We start from the raw sequence: 22,825 nt of genomic DNA, 5'->3' as shown, positions 1-22,825 counted from the left end.
TTCAGCACCTCCTCTTCTTTCTCCTTGAAATGATATATCCTAACTTAATTTCCACAATACCAGATTATCGTAGTTTTACAAATACCCCACTACTCTTTGTTATATATATATTTTCAGATCTTTGCAATGAGCTCTCTAACTTCTTAGTTCTTTGAATTTCTTCATTTATATATTATTATAATGAAACCCAGGTTTTTTTTTAATTGCCAACTGAGATTACCTTCCTTGAACTTCAGACTCAGATATTTATTTGCTTATCAACACTGTAAAGTATTACAGATTTGTTATATTGAATATTGAGCTCTTACCATCATTCTTCCAGCTGTTCTGCCAAAAAACATGTAGCTATCCATGACTCCTCTCTTTCTCTCATTTTCCACATGCCATCAGTCAAGAAATTCCATTGGTTTTACCTTCAATACATAACAAGAATAAAATCACTCCTGTTACCTTCACCACTGCCACCTTGACCTAAGCTAATGTCATATCTTAACTAACTTACAGAAATAGCCTTCCTACAGGGTTTTCTGTTTCCATATTTCCTTTTGAAAGACTATGGACGAAACAGCAATCTCACTGATTTTATAAGATAATTCAGAACAGATCATTTCTCAGTTTAAAACCCTCCAATGATTTCCCATCTCCAGTCCCATCTACAGCCTCCAAACAGCTCAGTAATGTGTCCCATTCACCATTAGTTCACTAATCCATCTTCTACTATCTCATCTTTGCTGCTCAGCTCCCACTGTCTGCCACACTGGCCTCCAAGGAGGGGCACTCCTGGACATGGCTGGCTCCAGGCCTTGCACCAGTGAGTCCCTTTGCCTGGGATCTTCCATCCACAGCCTACTCTGCATGTCTTTCTTGCAATTGCTCCGTTATCACGTAAGGTTACACAGCGTACTATTTAAAATTTGTAATTAAAAATCCACTCGTCCCCCTTGTTCCAATACCCATCCATGATTTATGTTTTCCATTACACTGGCGTTCTTCTGATTTAATGCATTTTACAAAGATATACTTTTGTTACTTTCCTCCATGAGAATGTAAGCTTTCCTGAGACTTGGAGTCTTTGATTTGTTGACTATTACATCCCCAGCAACTAAAAATCCCAGGCACAGAAGAATCAGTTAATATTAGTATCTGATTGTCTCCTACCCTGGAACCCCAAAAATACTGAGGTGTTATATTCAGGTATTATAGTTCATGGTGATTTTTCCCACTATAAATCAGGGAGCAGGTAGATGTGTGAAGGGACTAATATTTTCTTGTCCAAGTACTTACACATAGTGATTGTGTTTTTATTTCATTTTGTATAATGGAAAGACCCTAGATTTGAAGCCAGGTAAAAATGACTTTGAATTCGGGTCATGTTGCTTGTCAGCTAAATAACCTTCAGTCAACCTTCTGAGCCATCTGTGAAACTGACCTAATGAAGGAGTTTGCTACTCAAGGTTTTTGAGAAAATGACATGCAGTGACCTACAGGAAGCAGGTCACAGGCCAGGTACAAACTAGCTGCTCAGTAAAAGTCATCTTGAATGTCTGCATGGCATGAATTAGCAGGAGTGCTGAGGTGCCATAAGGTTCAGCACATGGTCTCTCCCCTTGAGAGCATCCCAAAAGAAACCTTAGAGGAGAAATTTCTGGCATCAGCAAAAACAAAGGGGGATTTTATTGGTGATGGAAAGGAAAGCGAAAGGCCCCTCCCACACCCCCCCCCACATTCCCTGGGAAATCACTCCCATCAGAACCCTCAGTGTCTACGCATCTCTGCACCTTAATAGAGCGAGAGCCTGGTTCAAGAACACAGCTGTGACTTCTGCACCACAGCAACGAACTGCCTTTGAAGATTAAAATCCTACTTGAATGTCCCCCACAGAGATCAAATTCCAAAAGAGAAAAAAGACAAAGCATGCAGGGAAGGGCTAGGACTAAGGGGGAGATGAAACAAAAACCGAGAATCATTGCTGGTGTAATAATTGCCGCATTAACACCTGAATGGCTCCCAGGCCTGCCCTGTGGCTTGCTCACTGAGAAACTTCAAAGATTGTAAATAGAATAGAAATGAGAACGCTTGACCCTAACAGTTGGTATGCACAGGCGGGGGCAGTGGGCATATATGGGCTCATATTCCCCAGCCCACACACGGGGAGAGACGTGTTCTAGACATCCCCCTTCCTTTAATAAGCCAATAAATATTGATTCTGACCTGGTCGCCACTTGTTCCCCTAACATCTTCTTTCATTCCAAGGCTTCTGGAAACTATAAAAAGCTAATTTCCAGATTCCTAGTCTGGCCAGAGAGACTCAGTTTTTCAATCAGATCTGCCAGAGGTCTGATAGCAATCATTATGAATGAGAAAAGACATTTTGTATTCTTAGCAGCTTGGTGGCAGGGAGGGAGCAGGGCTACTTGCCTAGTGAGGCGATGATGAAATTAAAACTCTCATACCTGCTATTGGCCCTGGAAGATCACAGAAAACGTGGGGCAAAAGTCTGACACCCAAAAAAGAGGGTCGGCGGCCACTGAAAAGCACGGTTTTCAGACCAAAATCACAATCAAGTTAAAAATGAGCCTCATGTCTTGCTGCCAGGGTGTTTTGTTTTTTTTTTTTCAGGCAATGCAGTTCTGCAGAACACGATTTTGAACAACATACATGGTGGCTGCATTTGAGTTTTGGAAAAGCGTATGATTGGCAGGAGACCCTTGACCTACATTTTGAAGTAAATTTTTTTTCCATTTCTCAGAGTGTCTCAGTAATCGATAGGAACATGTTGGAAAGCTACCGTACCTCAGCACTGCTGGAGCCGGTCATCAGGGCACCGGGCAGGAATTGGGACAGTTTCCTAACTCATGGAGGCGTCACTAATTGGAGAGACAAGACAAGTTGCATGCCTGGAGTTTTGGTTCTCATTATTTTGGGCCTCTGAGAATCCGGTGGCAGTTACTGAGCCCCATTTTAGAAACATTCGAATGTGCATACAATTCTCTAGGACGTGTTAGAGGTTTCACACTGGGCCCCTCTGTGGCCAGGAGAAGGTTAGTTTCCCAAAACACCCTTGAAACGTCCACTTTGGAAACATATATTTCAAGTTGAAAGAGTGTATTTTGCACGTTGCCTGTCACACCCAGTGGAACTCTGTCCTGTTGTAAATGCTGGTGAATAAAGAGAGGCACGGAGGAGCTTAGAATACCTGCAGGGGAGAGGACGGAAGGCAGAGTTCAGGACACAATGTGAGCACAATCGATGAGTGACTGAAAGTCCATCAGGATGCAAGCGGAAGTCCACAGACACATAGGGTTTGTCCTGACATGGACTGCAAAGAAAGGAGCAGATATTTTCACCAAATCATGTCGTCACAATGAGAGTGAGGGCATCTTGGTGGTAGGAGAGCAAATGGACACCCCAGACTTGAGAAGCAGGTAACAGTTGTCTGACTGTGCTGCCCAAGGGGTCTTTGTTTTAAGGATTTCTGGGGTGCCTGGAATCAAGGAAACCCCAAACACTGAGTGCTAAAAACCAGGCAGAAACCAAGGAAGTCCAGCTTCTGGGCAGTTTGGACCAGACCCTGGCTGCCCCACCCCTGTGAACCTCTCCTCCCACTGCTCTCCGTGTGTGACCAGGACACAAGCAAACGGCACTGGTAGGATGAATTCGACCTAGGCCTGCTCCAGGGGACCAGACACATACAGAGGACTGGCCCCCCACCGCTTCTGGAGAGAGGTGGCAGGGGAAGGAGGCATAAGAGCTTCCCTAAGAATTGCTCTTTCACAGCCACCACACAGGGCAGTTGCCCTGGTGGCGGAGGTGCTGGCAGGAAGTGGCGTGGTTGTCAGGAAGTTGTAACCAACATGTTTCTGGGCGATCTTGAGCAAGGTATGTAAGGAAACCTTCGTAGTCTCCTGCATCAAATGTAAAAATAAGGAGGATAAAATGTTTGGAGGAGATGTAATGAGATCACTCAAGAAAAGATTTTGCCTGGTTCCTCGGGTTTTCTCATGGCTGCTATTGCTGGTGTTCATCATTTTGACTGGGTCTGGGGACAGTACTGGACATCTATGGTATTTCACTTCAACCTCCAAATGGATCCTGTGTTCTACTGAAGACCCACGCAGAATGAAGAAAGAAAAAGCTGGTGCATCAACCAGAAGGGCAGCACGCTCACCTTGGCAGAAAACAAGCTTCTTCATTTCTTTCTTGAAGAATTCTCTCTTCCTCTGATTAGTCTTCCTTTTCTTCTGGTGCTTTCAGCCTTACTTCATGTCCCAACACCAAAGACATCTCCCGAACTTACTATTGCCCAAGCTCTGGGACTGCCTTTTCTTTTTTTTTTTTTGCCCCTCTTCACCCTCAAGTCTGGTTGCTCGCCCCCAGGATTCAGTCAGCTCCTCTACCCACAACTCCCTTGCCCCCGAGCCAACCCAATGAGCTTCTCTTTGCCCATTACTCAACCTGACATAGTTTAAAGTGTGTACATCTTCCTACCTTTCCTGAGCAGATGCAATTCACTCTGGAGAAAATTTTCCACCATCTTCTTTCCTATATTCCTACCCTGTGCCCAACACTGGGAAAGTGTATGTGGCGCAGAGGATGACTCAGGATTTGGGGAGTGAGACCCAGCTTGAAAGGAGGCAGGCCAGATCTCAGGCTGCTGCTTTATTCCATGAATCATGCCTCAGCTCCTTAATGTAAATAATGGGACACATCACGACCGATCAGAGCAAAGACTTTGACTAGTCCTTCTCACACTCATTAGACACAAACATATTCAATATCAAATTGCCATCATCTTTGTAACTGCATACTACTTACCACCAACAAGTAATTACAAAGTTTTCATAGATTCTTAAAAACTGCCTTAGACATCAAACCTTGCATAGTAAACTGACACAGAGATACTTTGTTGAAAGCAGTTCCCATCCAATAATGAAGGAGGGACACTCATCATATTATTTATGGCTAAAGACTTAGGACCACGATGTATGTTAATAACATTTCCTCCCATCTTGATCTGCCTAAGCACAGCCTTTTCTAAATCAGCAAAGACAGACACTATCAAGAACATATGGAATGCCAACCAAGACATAATCAGCAAGCCAAGGGAAGTTCTGGGTATACAAGGCTGATGATCACTCACAAAGATGTTGATGTCCTTATGTCTATTCATTTATCTCTTTAAATAAAAGGGCTAGTGGGGGGAGGGAAGTGGGAGGAAGAAGCCTAGGCATGATTAACAATAGGTGCAAGACAGGATGAGCTAGATTAAACTGTTCCATATGCAAATTATACAAGTCTGATTGCATCAAACCATGCACAGTTTAATGAGTATAGTAAGATGCCTTTATCTCTGCTTGGATATGTTCCTAAAAGGAAGACTGTTCCCAGATAAAGCACAATTTAATAAGGAGATTTTTCATTACAGAGTCGATGAGCATTTGCATATCTCTCCCTCTGCTTCAAGCCTTCTCTCTGTTCCACACCCTCATCTCTTTCCATCTCTAGTTCCTGTTTTTCCTCCCTCTGTCACATTCCCTCCCCTTGCACCCACCAGCCTGTCTCTGATCCACAAGGCTATTCTGATTCCTCTTTTTTTTTAATTGAAGTCAGTAAACATTTGCATGTTGTTGGCATATATTTTAGGAATGTGTATACTCAGTGCAAATTAAAGAGAGTCCTACACAGATGAGATTAAAATCTTTAAAATGTGATCTGAGCAGTTATTTATCTCAGAGGAATTTCAATTTGTTTAACATTGCCATGTTTTAAAAATTCTTTAATTGGTTATTTAAATATATCCTGGTAACTTGCTACTTATATTTTTTGCCTTTGTTTTTTATGGAATTGCCATGTAGGCTGACAGCACATGTCAAAAACACAAGCTTTGGGCTTTGAAGCCCTTCTCTACCACGTACTGACCTCAAATCTTGGACCTGTCACTTAACCTCTCTGCCCACATGGTTCTTACCTATGAAATAGTGTCAATCATCCCTATTCCTAGGACTGTTTCCGGATAAAAGTATGTAATGTACATAAAGCAATCAGCACAATGGGCACGTTGCTTGTACTCAGAAATGGTCATTGTTCTTCATAACACAAAAGAATTAAATGTGTAATATGTGACTGATGTCACTGCATGTGTGTGGTATATATTGTATATACAGACACAAAAATTAGATGTGCCTGTACATACATGTGTATGCTGATGTAATTAAACAGAACTACATGTCTTAGGATACCCTTCCTGGTCCAAAGAGAAATTTTGCACAGGATTTGGGAGGAAATGGACAGCAGCCATCTTGCTTTTAACTCTTTGAAAGTCCCAACAGAGCTTGGGATAGGATGGCAATTCAGATACATTGTCTCATTTTCTGTCTTCGTGAGTCAGCATGGGACTGACTTCCAGCTTGCTCACTGATGGCCCAGATGTGTGCCTTGTACCGTGTTGGAGAACTCCTCCATGGCTGAAGCTACAGGCTTGTATGTGGCAAGAGACCTCTATGAAGTTCCAGTCTATCCAACTTCCTGTCTGTGTCCACCATCTCTTCCTGAAGATACCAGCTGAGGACTTCAGCTCCCACATCAGACACAGAAGCAACAGTCTCAAAACAGGCCTTTACAGGTAAAGGTAAAATATGCATTTTCATATGCATATCTGTTGAGACACAGGATTTTGGATTAAAAGTAATTAATAATACATAAACACATCTAATGATCTAAATGAGATATTGCTGTGAAAATCACTATTTGGTAGATTACTGAGCACTACCTAGAAGTTTCGTCTTTATGTTCTTTATGTTTTCCCCAATATTGAAAACCCACTAACTGAATCATAAAATTAGTTAACAATGAAAATAAATTTGATGTTGGTAGATCTAGAAATGTCTTCATTATTTACTTCCTTTTTGATATCATATCTGCTGTTGTGTGTCTCAATAATTCATTGATTTGCATTGCTGAGAAATATTCCATGGCATGAATGTGCCATTATTTGTCTACCCATTTGCTAATTTATGAACTTTTAGGATATTTACCAATAAAGTCATAGTAAATATTTCTGTGCAGATATTTCTATGGAGATATACTTATTTTTTTCTTGGAGTAGAATGATTGGATTGTCTTGTAGGAGAGTTTTAAAATTTTAAGAAATTGCCAAAGTGGTTGCAAATTTTTGTTTTCACCAGCAGTTCATTCCTTTACATCTTTACCAACTTGATGTCTTCAGGCTAAACCAAGTCATTCTAACCCATATGTTGTGTATCTTCTATCCCTCTCCTAAACTAAAAGATGGGGTTATTGATTTGAGTTCTTTCTTCTTTTCTAACAGAAGTATTTAATGCTGTAGATGTCATCACAGTGCTACTTTGTATCCCAAAAATAATGAAATATTGTATTTTCATATTTTTCCTATCCAAATTCTTTTTAATTTCACTAAGGATTTTTTCTTTGACTCTTGGTTTATTTAGAAGTGTGTTGCTTACTTTCCAAATATTTGAGAATTTCCCATAGATCCTTCTGTTGTTAGTTTCTAATTTAATTCAATTGTTATCAGAGAACTGACTTTATTGCTTAACATCCTTTTAAATGTAATAAGACTTGTGGTTTTATGGCCCAGAATATAGTCTGTCTTGGTAAATGCTCCATGTGGACTTAAGAATATTGAATATAAAGTCATTGGGTGGAGAGATATAAATATCAGCTAGATAGAGTTGGCTAGTAGTGTTATTCAAGTCTTCTAGATCCTTGTTGGTTTTTTACTTGCTATTTCATTTGCTGAGAAAGTATGTAACGTATGTAAGGCAACCGACACAGACTTGGCACATTGCACATGCTCAGTAATTCTTATTACTCTGACAATAATTAAGGGTTCTATTTTTCCTTGCAATTTTATCAACTTTTGCTTACTGTCTTCTGGAGTTCTGTTACTGGCTGCACATGCATTTAGGGCTCTTTATGTCCTCTTGATAAATTGACTCCTTTCTTATCATGAACTAATCTTCTTTGTCCTTGATAATATTCTTTGTTGTCAAATATACTTTGATAATAATATAAATATTACAGATTTCCTTAGATTGTTGTTAGTATGCTACATTGTTTTCTGTCCGATTACTTCTAACCTATTTTTTGTCTTCTCATTTGAAGTGTATTTCTTGCCGGCAGCGTAAAGTTGGGTCTTGCTTTTGTATTTCATTTGACCATATCTGCATGGTATTTAAGGCATTAATATTTAATGTGGTTATCAATATGCTTAGGTTTAAGTTTATCTTTTTGCTCTTTGTTTTCTGTTTTTTTTTCCATCTCTTCTTTGTTTATCCTTTTGCAAAATTATTTTTAGACTTTATCTCCTTTGTTGGTTTATTAGTTATAAATATATTATTTTTCTGGTGGTGACTGTAGTTAACAGTGTACATTTTTAACTTATCTCAGTCTACCATGGGTTGATACTATATTTATTTATGCACAGGATAAACATCCTACCATAGCAGACTCCCATTTTGCCCATGATGTCTTTATGCTAGTGTTGTCAAATATTTTATTTTTATATGCACTGTTATTGTTTTGTTTAAACACTCAATTATATTTTAAAGAGGTTTACATGATAAAAAAAATAATCTGATGCTTTTACCTAAGTAGTTGCATTTCTGGTGCTCTTCATGCCCGTGTATGGCTCCAATTATCCATCTACTTTTTTTCTGCCTAATAGACCACTTGTGACATTTCTATGTGGTTCTGCTGGTGATGAATTCTTTCAGCTATAAGCCCAAACTAGCACCCAGAGTGAGTTTTCAGGCTACTGGGAGCTCCACACCAGCCCCACCCAGAGTCACCAAATCTGCTCTCAGTAACATCCAGTCACGTAATGGAATCAAGCCCTCTACCTCTGTCCTGATTGCCTAAATCCTGGGTCTATGCCTGGAAACTACTGCACCTGGTGATCTCTAAGGAGCAAGAGAAAGCACCTGTAGTGTGGACCCCAAGACACATGAGAATAAGTTTTAGGACATGATGCATACTTCACATGGAGATGGAATAGGGATGATTTGTTAAGCACATTTCTAGCCTTTGACTATAAGGAGTGCAGAAGGATTTGCCTGACACAGTTTATAATTGAGGGGCCTCCCCAGTGGCGCGAGGGATTAAGCACAGCACTGTGAAGATATCCGCAGCCTCTGCAGCACGAATTCAATCCCCGGCCAGCAAGGGAGCTACCCACATGGTGTAGCAGATCTCTCCTGTCTCTCCCGCTGCTCCCCTCAGCATTGTATTTCAGTGGATCCATCTGTTCTGTTCCCCACTCTGTCTCTGGTGAATCCTCTCACCCCCTGCACCTCTGGCCTGTGCCCCAGTTCTTGTATGCATCAATAAATAAATATTTAAAAAATTATAATTGAGATCTCAGCATACTAAAGGGTAAATAACAGTACACTGTGCTCACTGGGGCTGTTTGACTGAGTTGTGCATATGCTTAGCTCTATTGTTATAGGCAAAGGTACCTACAGTGGTGTCAGACAGTTCATGGGGGAGGAAACCTGATGCACCAGTGCCATCATAGAACATCTTGATCTTTTTCATCCAAGATGGCAAGTATTGAACAGAGATTTGTGGAGAAATTAGTTTCATGTATTTGCAAAGTGTTTGATTATTCAGAACCACTCTCTGCTCTTATTGGTGAGGATCTTTGTGATAATTTGATTGCTGCCTGAGGTTTGAAAGAACTAAGCAAATCAATTTCATTCCTTTGGATGTTGTCCTTGAGTTATTAAATTATTGTAAAATTTAATTGCAATCTGAAGAGCTATTTCTGTGCTATGATCCTATCAGAGTTCAGAAGCACGTGGATGGTGTCAGTCATAGTCAAGAAAACCAAATCTCTTACCAAGAACAGCTGTATTTTTTGGAGTAAATCTTAAACCAGGGCTTCAGGCCAAGGACAGGATACAGAGGGGTTATTGCACTCATTCATTCATGCCACATATTTTTATTGTGTTTCTTTTCTGTTTCAAATCATAGCTCCCTAAAAAATTTGTAGTACCTTCTATATCAGTCTGTATTTATAATTATGACACAGGACACTATAAGGCCCTTATTTCTTAGATTACTTCTGTGTAGGGTGCTGGTGTTCCTGGGCCCAATTTACAACATTTTTAAATGGAGGTTACCTTCCCTACCAAATTAAGCAATTCTGGGACACTAGCAGGGCTTGGGAGAATTCAATTCAATGATGCTCAGTTCTCACACTGTCTACCTATAGAAAGCACTAGATTCCACAGGTAAAGGGCTCAGTGTCCGAAGACCACCCTCCACTTCAGATGCTGCCATAGGCCCAGACTGCTATAGGGGCTTCTGACCCTGACTAGCTATGCATCAGAGGTTTCAACACCCCCTCCACAGGTTCAATTCATTTGCTAGAGCAGCTCATAGAACTCACTAGATTACTGATTTATTGCAAGGCTGTGCTCTGGAACAGCTAGCTAGAAGAGACGCACAGCACATGATGGGGTAACAGTGCAAAGTTTCTATGTCCTGCCCAGGTCTGCTGTTGTCCCTGATCCCCATGTGCTCACCAAGCCAGACACTCTCCGAATCCTCTCCTTTTGGGTTTCTGTGGAGGTTTCATTACTGAGGCGTGGTTGGTTGTGGTTAGCCATTGGCAAATGAACTCAAACTCAATCCCTCTCCTCTCCCTGGAGGTCAGGCACATGTGAATGGAAGTGCCAATCCACAACCATTTGGTCAACTCCATGGCAACCAGTCCCCATCTTTACTTGCTTCCCCTCAAAAGTCACCTCATTCACATAACACAAGGCAGTTTTATTACTCTCAATAATTAGGAAATTCCAAGGATTTGGGGAGCTGTGAGCCACCAAGTGTGGATGAAGAACAAATAAATACATATGATAAGTATATTATGGTGATCTGTATCTGAATGATGATCACCAAATAATGTATTTCTTTCAAACCATGATATCACACTCTCTTCTGCATTTTTGTGTTATCTGAACTCAGACAATAAACTCTCATCAGATAAGAATCCTGTGTTTTAATTCTCCTGTGTGTGTGCGCGCATAAATAGATACCTTTTAATTGATGAAGTAGCAACTGGTTTTTAAAATTAATTCTTTACTTAATGCTGGTTTGTAGATTGTTTAGAGGAACCCAACTCATATCTCTGAATTTTTGTACCTGTGAACCACAACGAAGGCCCAAACCTTCTCCTTAGGAGAAGCAAAAGCACTGAGCAATCCTGAGCATAAACCCAAAGCTGAAATTCTAATTAACCTATTTTTGGGTAACATGGCCCCTGTGAGTGTTATGCACTCTTTTTTCTTAGAGTCCATTCAATATTTAGTAATTCTAAGATATTTAGAAAAGAGTAACTAAAATAATATATGCTGCCTTGTGCATGTGATTTGACTCTCTTAATGATATTTTAGACAACTATATAACTAATAAATCCTCCAGTAGTCTGGCTCTGTGGGATGGCAACAAACTCACATAGCGAAGTAGCCAAAAAGCAGACTTAGGACTCTATAATCTCCTTATGTTCCTAGAAGAACATTAAAGGGGAATCAAAGAATAAGCACTCTGCTACTCAAATTCCTTCCCTTCTGCCTTCGATTGTCTTCTACTCCTCTCCTCAGAGCTACATTCCAAACCTGGCTCCACAGTCCCACCCACGCTGACAGTCCCAGCTTCTCACATCCTCAAATCCCTGATCCATAAACCCAGCCTCGCCTTCCTGGCAAGGTCCTCCCTTACTCTTTGACTCTCTGTCACCTCATCTTTTTCCTAATTCAACATCAGAGAACATTGGAGAACCAGGCCAGAGCAGCGTCTCTCTCCTTTAAAGGAAGAAGGGGACAGAGAGAATTAAAATACATGAGGCTTAAACATCAGGAAAAGGAAAAGAAAAGAAAACCCAAAACTAAAACCCCACCTCCCTATCACAGAGAACTAGAATCTAAGAGAACGAGGCACTTTTACAGATTTTAACACATGTGGCAGAAAATCAAGGTCCTCATAACACAGTAACTCAATTAGCTGATCCTCCAGTGATGTTGATATTATTACCTTCATTCCCCACCTCAAATCGATATTGTGACTTATCTCTAAATAGCATCATTCAACTATTGACGGTGCAGCCCTTGTGGTGGCGTGGGGAGGGAAGGAGAGTCATCAAATAACAGTTCACGGCATGCTGTACGGGCCACAAGCTAGGACTATGCTTGACCCTTTTAAAAGGATTGGAAAAAAACAGAAGAATGCTTTGTAATGCATAAAAATCATGAATAATTCTAATTCCGTGTGTGTAGCTGGAAGTTGTAATGAACACAGCCATGCCCATTCACGCACCTCTCTCTGGCTTCCTTGATGCCAAAGCTGGAGGCTAAGTGTTTGCCATAGTGATGGTTGACACGCAGACCCTAAAACACTGACTTTCTGCAGTTCTATAGAATCGGCCTGCTGACCCTGCTTATCTTATAACACTCCAATCTTATTTGTTCCAGAATTTACCTTAGTTATTTCCTTAATATTTAGATAGGAAGAAGTTATTACATGTACGTTCAATCTATGAAAAATAGGGCACCCCCAAATTATTTCTCCCGAAAACCACAAGCTTTAAAATGGCTAAGTGTATGAAGCAAGTACATGTTTATAGTAGGAATGTAGCTCTGAGTGCCCTGAATAATGTTTTACGTTTTTGAAAATAGCATGAGAGACTTTGTTGTTGTACTTGTTGTTGTTGTTGTAGCAATTTAATAAACTAATGGCTAGACCAGAATTTATTTATGTCGATTTCAGTTGGGTTCCAGGCACTCTTATCGTGCCCCATTGAAGCAGGTGCCCAGTTATTTACCATTAAAGAGTGACTCTATTCTACCCTGGAGATGCTGCCCCCAGGCAGAGGTGGCACCGTGGGAAAGAAGGGGTAGAATGTCAAGTCACCTAAAGGCCTTCCAGAAGTAACTAAGTATTTTATAAAAAGTGAGAGGTTTTGGCCCTCCCTGGTGGCACAAGGGGTTAAGCACCACACTATGAGGCAATCCACAGCCTCTGCAGCAGGAGTTCAATCCCTGGCCAACCGGGGAACAACCCACATGGCGCAGCAGACCTCTCCTGTCTCACCCGCTGCTCCCCTCAGCAGTGTGTTTCATCAGTCTGCCTGTTCTGTTCCCCACTCTGTCTCTGGCGAATCCTCTCACTCCCAGCATCTCTGGCCTATACCCCAGCTCTTGTATGCACAAATAAATAAATCTTTAAAAATAAATAAAGTGAGAGGTTCTGTTCACGTTACAATATTGAATTGATGATTTTTTTTTTGTTCATCTCGAATTATCAAATTATTCCGCTCTGTGTCTTTCCTCCCACCTCACCCTCACTTCTGGCTCCTTCTAATATGAATATTGACTGGCGCAGGTCCTGCTCTTGTTTCATGCAAAAGCCAAACTCCTCCCAATTCACCACACCCCCGGCTCTTGTCTCCCTGAGTCCCTTAAAAACACTCACACAGCCTTGGACATAAAAGAACTCTGAGAACTTCAAGGTTACCAAATGCAAAAGATGGCTTTTATTTATTTCACAGTTTATACTAAGAGCACAGAATGGAAATTTCAGTTGCACAGATCTGCCTATGTTTAGAAGAAGCATTAAAAAAGCAATGGGATTTCTTAAGACATTTTTTAAAAACAATGTTATTTGGTCAGTGGTCTTGTTTACTAGCGTAACAAGCAGAAATGCAGTTAAAAGTGATTTAAAAATATAAATGGAAAATATGTTATTATCCATGTGTTTGAAAAGCTAAATCTCTGATGAACATTAAGTGGTTGGTGCAGAAGGGGGAATATTTGAAGTTATCAAAGGAAAAGTCTTGGTGTCAAAGAGAAAGAAGCTCTGGTTTAAAGAATAGTTGAATCCACTACTTTTAAATGGTGTGAATTTTGAAGTCATTGAAAGAGATTTAGAAGAAACCAAAATGTTCAAGAGCTGACAGCTGACAGGGAAAGAATAATTGGTGAGATCTAAGCCGTGAATCAGAAAGTTCCAGAGAGCATAGCTTCCAGAGGGCAATTATGCTAAACTCAAGTTTCTCCTTTGTGTAAGGAGTCTGGTCATAACCACACACACACACACACACACACACACAGACGCACACTCTCCCTCACATACCTTCACACACTCACACACCATGCACTCCTTCCACACACACTCACACCACACACACACCACACACACCACACACAGACCTCACACACTCACTCAGACCCTCTCTTATTTTGCACACAGACCAGTAACACTCACACTGATACATTTGCACATGTTCACACACCTCATACTCACACTCACAGGTAACATACACAAACACACTCTTTTTTATATATCATATACCCACTCACACCCTCTCACACACACCACACACACTGCACAATGGACACTCACTCACACACACACGTGCTCCCCTTGCATCCTCACAGTGGTGTGTCAGGCCACGACCTGGCAGGCACACACACACAGCACATCCAACTCCTGAGGGGGAGCAGAAGAGCAGAGGTCACTCCTGACTCCACTACCTCGTATCTGGGAGACCCACGGGGCTGGATTGTGCCCCCTCAACTTCCTCTGTGGCAGCTTTAACCCCTAATTCCATAATGTGACCACATTTGAAGAAATGTCCTTGAAAGAGGTGACTTAGTTGAAATGAGGCCCTTAGTGTGGGCCCCGATCCTGTAGAGAGAGGACATTTGGACCCATAGAGACACTAGACAGACACCAGGCATAAGTGCACAGAGGAGAGGCCCAGTGAGGATGCCGTGAGTAGGTGGTGTGGCCACCTGCGGCCAAGGAGGGAGGCCTCAGCATAGCAACCTGCCAACACCTTGATCTTGGACTCCTGGCCTCGGGAACTGGAAGAAAATACATTTCTGTTAAGTCACCCAGTCCACATTTTGTTATGGCCATGAGAGCTGGCTAACGGCAGGTGACCAGGCATCTTGAGGACTGACACTCTGCCCTTTTTGTCAGCTGCTGGGTTCTCAGAACCTGGCAAGGTCCCTACTACAGAGTGAGCTCTCACTAAGGACCTACAGAGAGAGAGAGAGAAAGAGAGAGAGAGAGAGAGAGAGAGAGAGAGAGAGAGAGAGAATGAGAGAATGAATAAATGAATGAATGAATGAAATCAAGCTTCCAGAACCTCTATTCCCTCACCAGTGAAGACAGAACCATCAGACCCCACCGCACAGGGTCCCCATGGGTATCAGAGAACACATGGCACATGTACTTTCTCCACAAAGAAGCCCCTGGAAGCATCCCCATGATCCCCATCCCCGTCATCACAGCAGTCAGGATGATTCCAAATCTCAGTTCATTGTAAAATGAATAGGAGCGAGCTGTCTCTGAGGGGCGGTAGGGAAATGATTATCAGTTATTATATGGAAAGAATGTAAGCCTTAGATGATAGACATTTTAGAATCATTATTATTATGACGTTGTGTGTTCTGGGGCTGAAAAGACACACGAGTTCTGGATATAGAGTTGTCAACACACCTCAAAGCAGTGGCAAGTGCTCCGTGCAATTAGCATCTGAATACACAATTAGGGAACACTGGTGACTGGAAATCTCCATACGATAGGGGTCATTTTCACAAATATTGCCGTACTTATTGTGCCCAAGTGTATTTTTGTATAACTCTTGTAATAATGCAAAATTGCCCTCTGTTTTATACAAAATGCTACTCACTTACGTTTTATAGAAAACGCTACTCACTTATGCCTAAGGGGAAAGACGGATCAAATTTGCAAGCCAGGCATTTTTTCAGCTTTCAAAATATGACCACAAAAATGGATCGCAATTTAATTATTTCAAAATCGTATCTCAGCTATACGATTCATAACTTTAAAGCAATTCATCTGTGTTCAATCTCTGAGTTATTAGCTCACAATTTCTTGGATTCTGAGAGATTTTTGCCAATTAAAATCATGAGGATGAATTTGACTTTAAGAAAGTGAGATTTGGAGACAGACGTTTTGAGCCTCACTTCCGGCTCCTCCAATCCTGGTTTCTAATGTTGGGCAAGTTGTGTTAAACCCCCAAAGCTGCTGATTCCTTGTCTGTGAAAATCAGGGGGGTGATGTCAACCACTTGCCTTGTCAGCACAGACTCTAAAGTCAGACTCCAGGCTCCAAGCTCCCAGCCCGAGGGGGCAGCGAAGCCCAGTGCTCCCTCTGGTGAGTCCCCTCGGCGGGGGGCCCATCGCAGGCAAGCACCCCCTTCTGGCTCAAATGTTCTGCGCCCACCACCTTTTGGGGCAGTTTGCTGATTTGCACGACGTGTGGTCCGGGCTAAGGCACTCGTCTCGGTTCCTGTTCGTACCTTTCCTCCTTTGAAGGAAGCATCCATTGGGGCCCGGGTGTGAGATGCCTGCAGAGCTGCCAGGGGCCTGCTGGCCACCTCGCTCTCCCGACCCCATGCTGCACCCAGGGCGCTCTGGCGCGTCATTTCTGGCCACAGCTGCTGGGCTCGTCCCCCCCTGGCCCTGCCTCCCCGGGAGCCCCGGCGCAGGCTAGTCCCCGGCGAGAGGGTCCAGGGGAGGTGGCCGGGGTTCTGCAGTGGCTTCCGAGGCTTCCAGGCCCTTCACCGCCGCTGCCTGGCCGGCTCCTGCCTCGAGCCTCTTGCTCCACGGCCAGTGGCCGAGCCCGTCCACCTCTCGCTGCCTGCGGCCTCTGAGCCCAGGGACGCCTTCCCACCCCTGCCTTCTGCAGGCTCACTGGTCCTCGGCACTCCAGATCCAGCAGACACGTCCAGGGGCTTGTCCTAAGCCCCCCACAGCTACCCGAAGTAATTAATCCGAAGCACCCGGCTCAGAAGGAGAGAGGTGCAGACGTGAACCTCAACCCACAGGACTCCAGTGTCCCCGGTTTCTCTGTGCTGCTCTCTCTGCTTTCCTTCATGCACCTGCTGCCACCCATTTAACAGCGGCCCTGAGTTCTCTGAATTAAGCAGAGGCTGAAGCGTGTCCCACCCACCTGCTCTACAAATCTGGCTTTAGACCCCCAACATCTGCCCTCCCCCTGGACAGGGAATGTTGATTTCTCTTGTCCTGGCCTCCTCCCCACACTGTGCACAGCCTGCGGAGGGCGTGTGCACCGCTGGCCGGCCCAGCTCACAGGAAAAGAAGTTACTGGGCACCCTAATCCCAGGTCACCAGAGGGCGCCCCACAAAGATGTGGAAGGAGGGACAGGCGGTCCATTATTGGCCGGGCTGAAAGCGTAATAGATGAAAAAGTACTTATTAGCTGTAAAAATGTCCCTAAATGGTAATTTTGCTACCTGTCTCCCACACCCTCAACATCGCCTCCCTTCCCGCAGCACCCAGCATGTGATAGAGACACCAGCAGTTATGGTGCCATGAAGAGGCCAGGAGTCACAGGTTTCATAGCCGGTGCTTGACGCGAGAGGCAGTGCCCACGCGGATCAGGGCCTTGCTCTCAGGCATCTTTGCATCTCCACAAGCATCCACTACAGGACAGGACCTGCAAACATACTGAGAATTGTTTCTGCCTCTTGCATAAAGTTCTGTAGAATGTATGCTAGACTTCTGACATTGTGCTGTTCTCCACAAATCCTAACATGAAGAGGCAGATTCAAGGACCAGTGAAAACTATACCAAGAAGGGGCCTCCCTGGTGGCGCAAGGGTTAAGACGCAACCTATGAAGCAATCCACAGCCTCTGGCAGCACGAGTTTGATTCCCGGCCAGCCAGGGAGCAACACACATGGCGCAGCAAAACTCTCCTGCCTGGCCCACTGCTCCCCTCAGCAGCGTATTTCAGTCAATCTGCCTGTTCTGTCCCCACTCTGTCTCTGGTGAATCCTCTCACCCCCACACCTGTGGCCTGTACCCCAGGTCTTGTATGCATAAATAAATAAATCTTAAAAAAATAAATATACCAAGAAGACAAAACCAGTGCTGCTTTTGATAACACTGTGTGAAGGTTGTGTGTGTGTTCTTGTGTCCATGTGCATGTGTGTGTATGTGTGTGTGTACAAATGATTCCTTTTAAGGAAAGGAAGCAGAAAGATCAAAAGTTTATGGTAAATATGTAACCCTTAAAACTTTTACTTCTGAGCCTCCCTGGTGGCCTAGAGGTTAAGTCTCAGCGCTATTACTGCTATAGCCTGAGTTGGATCCCCAGTCAGGGAGCTACACACATGGTGCGGCAGACCTCTCCTGTCTTGCCTGCTGCTCCCCTCAGTAGTGTATCTCAATCAGTCTGCCTGTTCTGCTTCCCACTCTGTCTCTGGTGAATCCCCTCACCCCCTGCACCTCTGGCCTGCACCCCAGTTTTTCTACACAAAAATAAAAATAGAAGAAAAAAATTCTCATTAAAAAAAAACTTCTAAGAGAAAAAAATTAAAGTTCATTAAGTGGTCCATGAACAAATGATTAAACATTCTGGAAGACTTGGGAAGACCTCAAGGAGCCAGTTCTCAGGACCTCAGTGCACTCAAGCGCAGTACACAAGGACTCTTCCGTTGCTGAGATGCACATGAGGTTTAATCAGTGGACCTGAGTGAAGGAGTGAAGTGCAAGGCCAAGGAGTCCTCTTGTCAAGTCCTCAGGGGGCAGGTGTGTGGCGGGCACCTTGCAGAGCCATGCCATTCAGGTGCGGGCTCCTCTGGGGACCTTGTCAGCCACGGGGCAGAAGGAAGCTCTGCCTTCTACAGGGCCAAGGAGGCACCCATCTTGGGCTGGCTTTCCTGTGACCGAGGGAGCACATTTTAAAGGTGAGCAGAGCATCCAGACAGGGGAGCATGGAGAGAGACCCCACTAGGATTTCCAGCTCCTTGAAAAGGCATTGGAAGTGGGGGCATCCCTCTGAGATGCAGATTTCATCTCCTTCATATGTGCGCCCAGTCCTGAGGTTGCTGGACCCTGCAGGTGTTCTACTGGGAAGTCGAGGCGCCTCCACACCGTCTTCCGTAATGGCTGCACCAGTTTACATTCCCACCGAGGCTTCCCTGTCCTCCACTCATGGCCAGCACTGTTTCTTGTGGACACGGTCATTCTCGCAGACATGAGATGAATTTCATTGTCGTTTTGACTGCATTTCTCTGATGCTAGTGAGGCCGAACACCCTTCATGGTCCTGATGGCCTGCTATATGGGCTTCTTTGGGGAAATGTCTATTCACACCCTTTGTCCATTTTTCAATTGTGTTTTTTTTAAGTTCCTTATATATTTTGGATGATAATCCCTTACCAGACATATGGTTTGCAAATTTTCCTCTCCATCCATAAGCTGCCTTTTCACTTTGTTGATGTTTCCCATTGCTGTTCAGAGCCTTTAAATATGACATGATCCCACTTGTTTGTTTTTGCTTTTGTTTCCTGTGTTTTTGCTGCCATATTCAAAAACCCATCACCAAGACCAATGTTAGAGCCTTTCCTCTATGTTTTCTTCTAGAAGTTTTACAGTTTGGGCTTTTGCATTTAAGGTTTTAGTCCATTTCAAGTTGATGTTTGCATATTGATTGAAATAATGGCCTATGCTTTTGCATGTGTATCTCTAGGTTCCTCACACTATTGTTGAAGACGTTATCTTTCCCCTATTGTGTTCACAACAGCCAAGATATGGAAAAGACCTAAGCATCTCTCCATGGTTGACTGGATAAGGAAGGGTGATATATGACATACATTGGTTAGTTTTTTTTAAAGGAGGAAATGTGGCCGTTGGTGACAACACAAACACACCTGGAGGTCATTGTGTTAAGTGAAATACATCAGACGGGGAAAGACAAAGAGTGTATTATCTCATTTATAGGGGGAATCTAAAAAAATAAGTTCATAGAAACAGAAAAATGAACAGTAGTTATCAGAGGCCTGGGAGAGCGATAAATGGGGAGATGTTGATCAAAGAACACCAACTTTCAGTGAGAAGATGAGTCGGTAAGGACAGCCAATGTACAGCATGGTGGTCATAGTTAGTAAGACCATACTGTAGGCTTGAAATTTGCTAAGAGCATAAATCTTAAGTGTTCTCACAACACCCCCCACCCCGCCAAAATGGTAAAATTACTGGCACGATTCATGTATTGGTTTATTAGAGTGTGGGAATCATTTCACAATGGTTACATAAGTGAAACTATCATGTAGTGTACCTTAAATATATAAATTTTATTTGTCAATTATGGCTCAGCAGAGTTGGAGAGGAAAAAAGAAAATGAAGGCCTCCCTGGTGGTGCAGGGGTTAAAGTCAGCGCTATGGAGCTTTCTGGCAGCCACTGCAGCACGAGTTCAATCCCCGCCCAGGGAGACGACACACTTGGCACAGCAGACTGCTCCTGTCTTGCCCTCTGCTCCCCTCAGCAGTGCATTTCAGTAGAGCCACCTGTTCTGTTCCCTACTCTGTCTCTGGTGAATCCTCTCACCCTCCCGCACCTTTGGCCTGAACCCCAGTTATTGTATGCATAAATAAAAATAAATCTAAAAGAAAAAGAAAAAGTTACTGGGCACCCTAAGCCAGAAAAGGGCACAAATTCAGGGCCACAGCACAAACCAAGTGGCCTGTATAGTGTTGACACCTGGAGGCACAATTCACATTGATTACCTGCTGAGTTGTACAGTGTACAACCTGTGCCATTGTACACGATGGTCTTGAGTTATATTTTCAGGGAGGACCTGACACTGCTGAGGAGACAGACATTAGTGCTGCTATGCTGTTGGGGAAGAGAGGAAAAAAAGGAGAGAGAGAGGAGGAGCTTCCTTTCCTAGTCTTGTCAAAATGAGTGGATTGGGGGAAATTAAGTCACTCAGTGAGTTTTTGCAGAACCTAGTTAGGCCAGGTAACATTCACAGTCCCCATTCCTTAGAAAGGAACTAAGCCACTTCCTCCGATAGGGAGCTCTTGATGCACAAGCCCGGCTTAACCTAGCCCTTGATGCAGACTCCTGTCTGAAATTACAGGGAGAAGGCAGAAGAGAAAAAGAACTAGACAACTATTGTAAAAAATCTTCCTCACTACAGTCCTTTACTTCATCAAAACACAAAGATGCTAATGCTCAGAAGATTGAGCTTTGCCAGAGGGAACATCACCAAAAAGTGCAGTCGGAATTTGAGCCTCAAACTGTAGGAGTCCCTTTTTAACTTTCTTTCCAAAATCATTCGATTAGCAGGGCCTCTGATTTCTATTCATTAGCTGGAGCTGAGACCAAATTGAGCCCAAGATGGACCTTCAGTTATTCATGGTTAATTTACCATCAGCAGGTGGCCACGGTCAGTGAGTTACACAGCAATGCCCGCTGTCTCCAAGTCCTCCCTCTCCTATCCTCCTGTGCTGGCACATCCTCCATGGGGCCCTGACCAGTGCTGCCTGTGGTCTTGCTCCTCAAGTTTATTAAATGTCCCCATTGCATCGTCTGACTTCAGAAACATCCATGAAAACTCTTGAATTGGAATGTTAGTGAGTTTGATGCTTTGCTTCTCCTTCCAGGTCACCGTAACTATCACAACAGCCATCATGGCAACATCTTCTGACAGGAATCCTTTTATCTGCGAGTGTTCAAAATCACTTTAACTGAAGTGGCTGAGGAAAACTCAGAAGAGTTGCCATGGTTTAAATAAAATTTAGTGGGGGAAAAAATAGCAGAAGAAACCATCTCATTCAACATACAAAGAGTTATATTTCAGTTCTATCCAATTAGCAGTGTTCAATATTATTAAAATCTGTTGACAAAAATGTAACAGATGCTCCATTTTCCTTGATGTTAATTAATGAAGTTTTTACCTCTAAAGAATTTGGAGAAACCGGATCTTTTATAATCAAATAGCTTTCGCCTACACGAAATCTACGTCTGGAAAAACATGCAAGTGTGTCAATATTCAAAAAGGATAATTATCTTTTTAGTTCTCTAGATGTTCACGTCTCTCTCTTATCACTCCAATGCCAAGTAGGCACCAATTTCTATGGAGATAAGTAGTGATAATAATTGCATGGTGGAAATTATTAGATATCTCAGCTGACTCTTTTATGGTGGCAATGGCTCATTGACAATGCTATAAAATTATAAGATTGTAATAATTTTAACAAGGAACTCCACCAATTTTCAACCTATAGAAAACATTTTTTGTGAATGTTGATTTTCTAATTTTACTGTAGAAAATTTCCAACACACTCAAAAGTAGAATAATACAGTGAACGCCTAATTACCCATTACACAGATTAACGATTACCAATTCCTAGAGGTTCTTCATGTATAATTCCACCCACTTCCTTGTCCCCACATTATATTAATTCATGCAAAAGTATTCCATTATGAATCACTAAAAATAAGGATTCTTTATTTAAACACAAACAAAATAATTCTACTATATCTGAAAAGTGATGCCAGTTTCTGAAGGTTAGCATACAAATTTCCCTGATTACCTCATAATTGTTCTGGTTGTTTGGTTTCTTGGAATCAGGAGCCAAATAAAGTTTATATATTGCATTTAATTATAATAAACAGAGCTACAATCTTCCTGGCTTCACTGACTTCTTGCTTAGGTCTCATGAGGACTGAACTGGGCCATACTGGGCTCAGCTCCAAGTGCCTTTCGAGCCTAGAACCCTAGTTTCAGGCACAGCATCTACCTGGACCAACTGTTCCCAGGGCAGAGGGAGGACCAAGGAGACAGGATCAGCCCACAAGAATAGTCTCGTGCCGCTTAGTGGTGAGGATATCTTCAGAGAAATGCACCTCTACATGATCTTGTCCTGGCGCAGATGCCATAGAGTACAGTTATGCAAACTTAGAAGGCATAGCCTACCACACAGCTAGGCTGTACAGAGA

The 22,825-nt window shown here is 43.0% G+C and overlaps 1 long non-coding RNA gene across 1 annotated transcript; it reads right to left on the bottom strand.

Moving 5' to 3' along the window:
- Positions 1-8: 8 nt before the first annotated feature.
- LOC129146348 (uncharacterized) lies at positions 9-3,258 on the bottom strand. The gene is made up of 3 exons (XR_008552917.1): positions 3,197-3,258; positions 309-413; positions 9-23 (listed from the first exon to the last, which is right to left on the bottom strand). It is a non-coding gene; the product is annotated as an uncharacterized LOC129146348 (long non-coding RNA).
- Positions 3,259-22,825: the final 19,567 nt, after the last annotated feature.

Source organism: Talpa occidentalis, unplaced genomic scaffold, assembly GCF_014898055.3.
Source record: "Talpa occidentalis isolate TD23 unplaced genomic scaffold, MPIMG_talOcc4v2.1 talOcc4.2, whole genome shotgun sequence".
NCBI lineage: Eukaryota > Metazoa > Chordata > Mammalia > Eulipotyphla > Talpidae > Talpa > Talpa occidentalis.
Note: the sequence above shows the minus strand (reverse complement) of the source record. Positions and strands in the feature narration are given on the sequence as shown.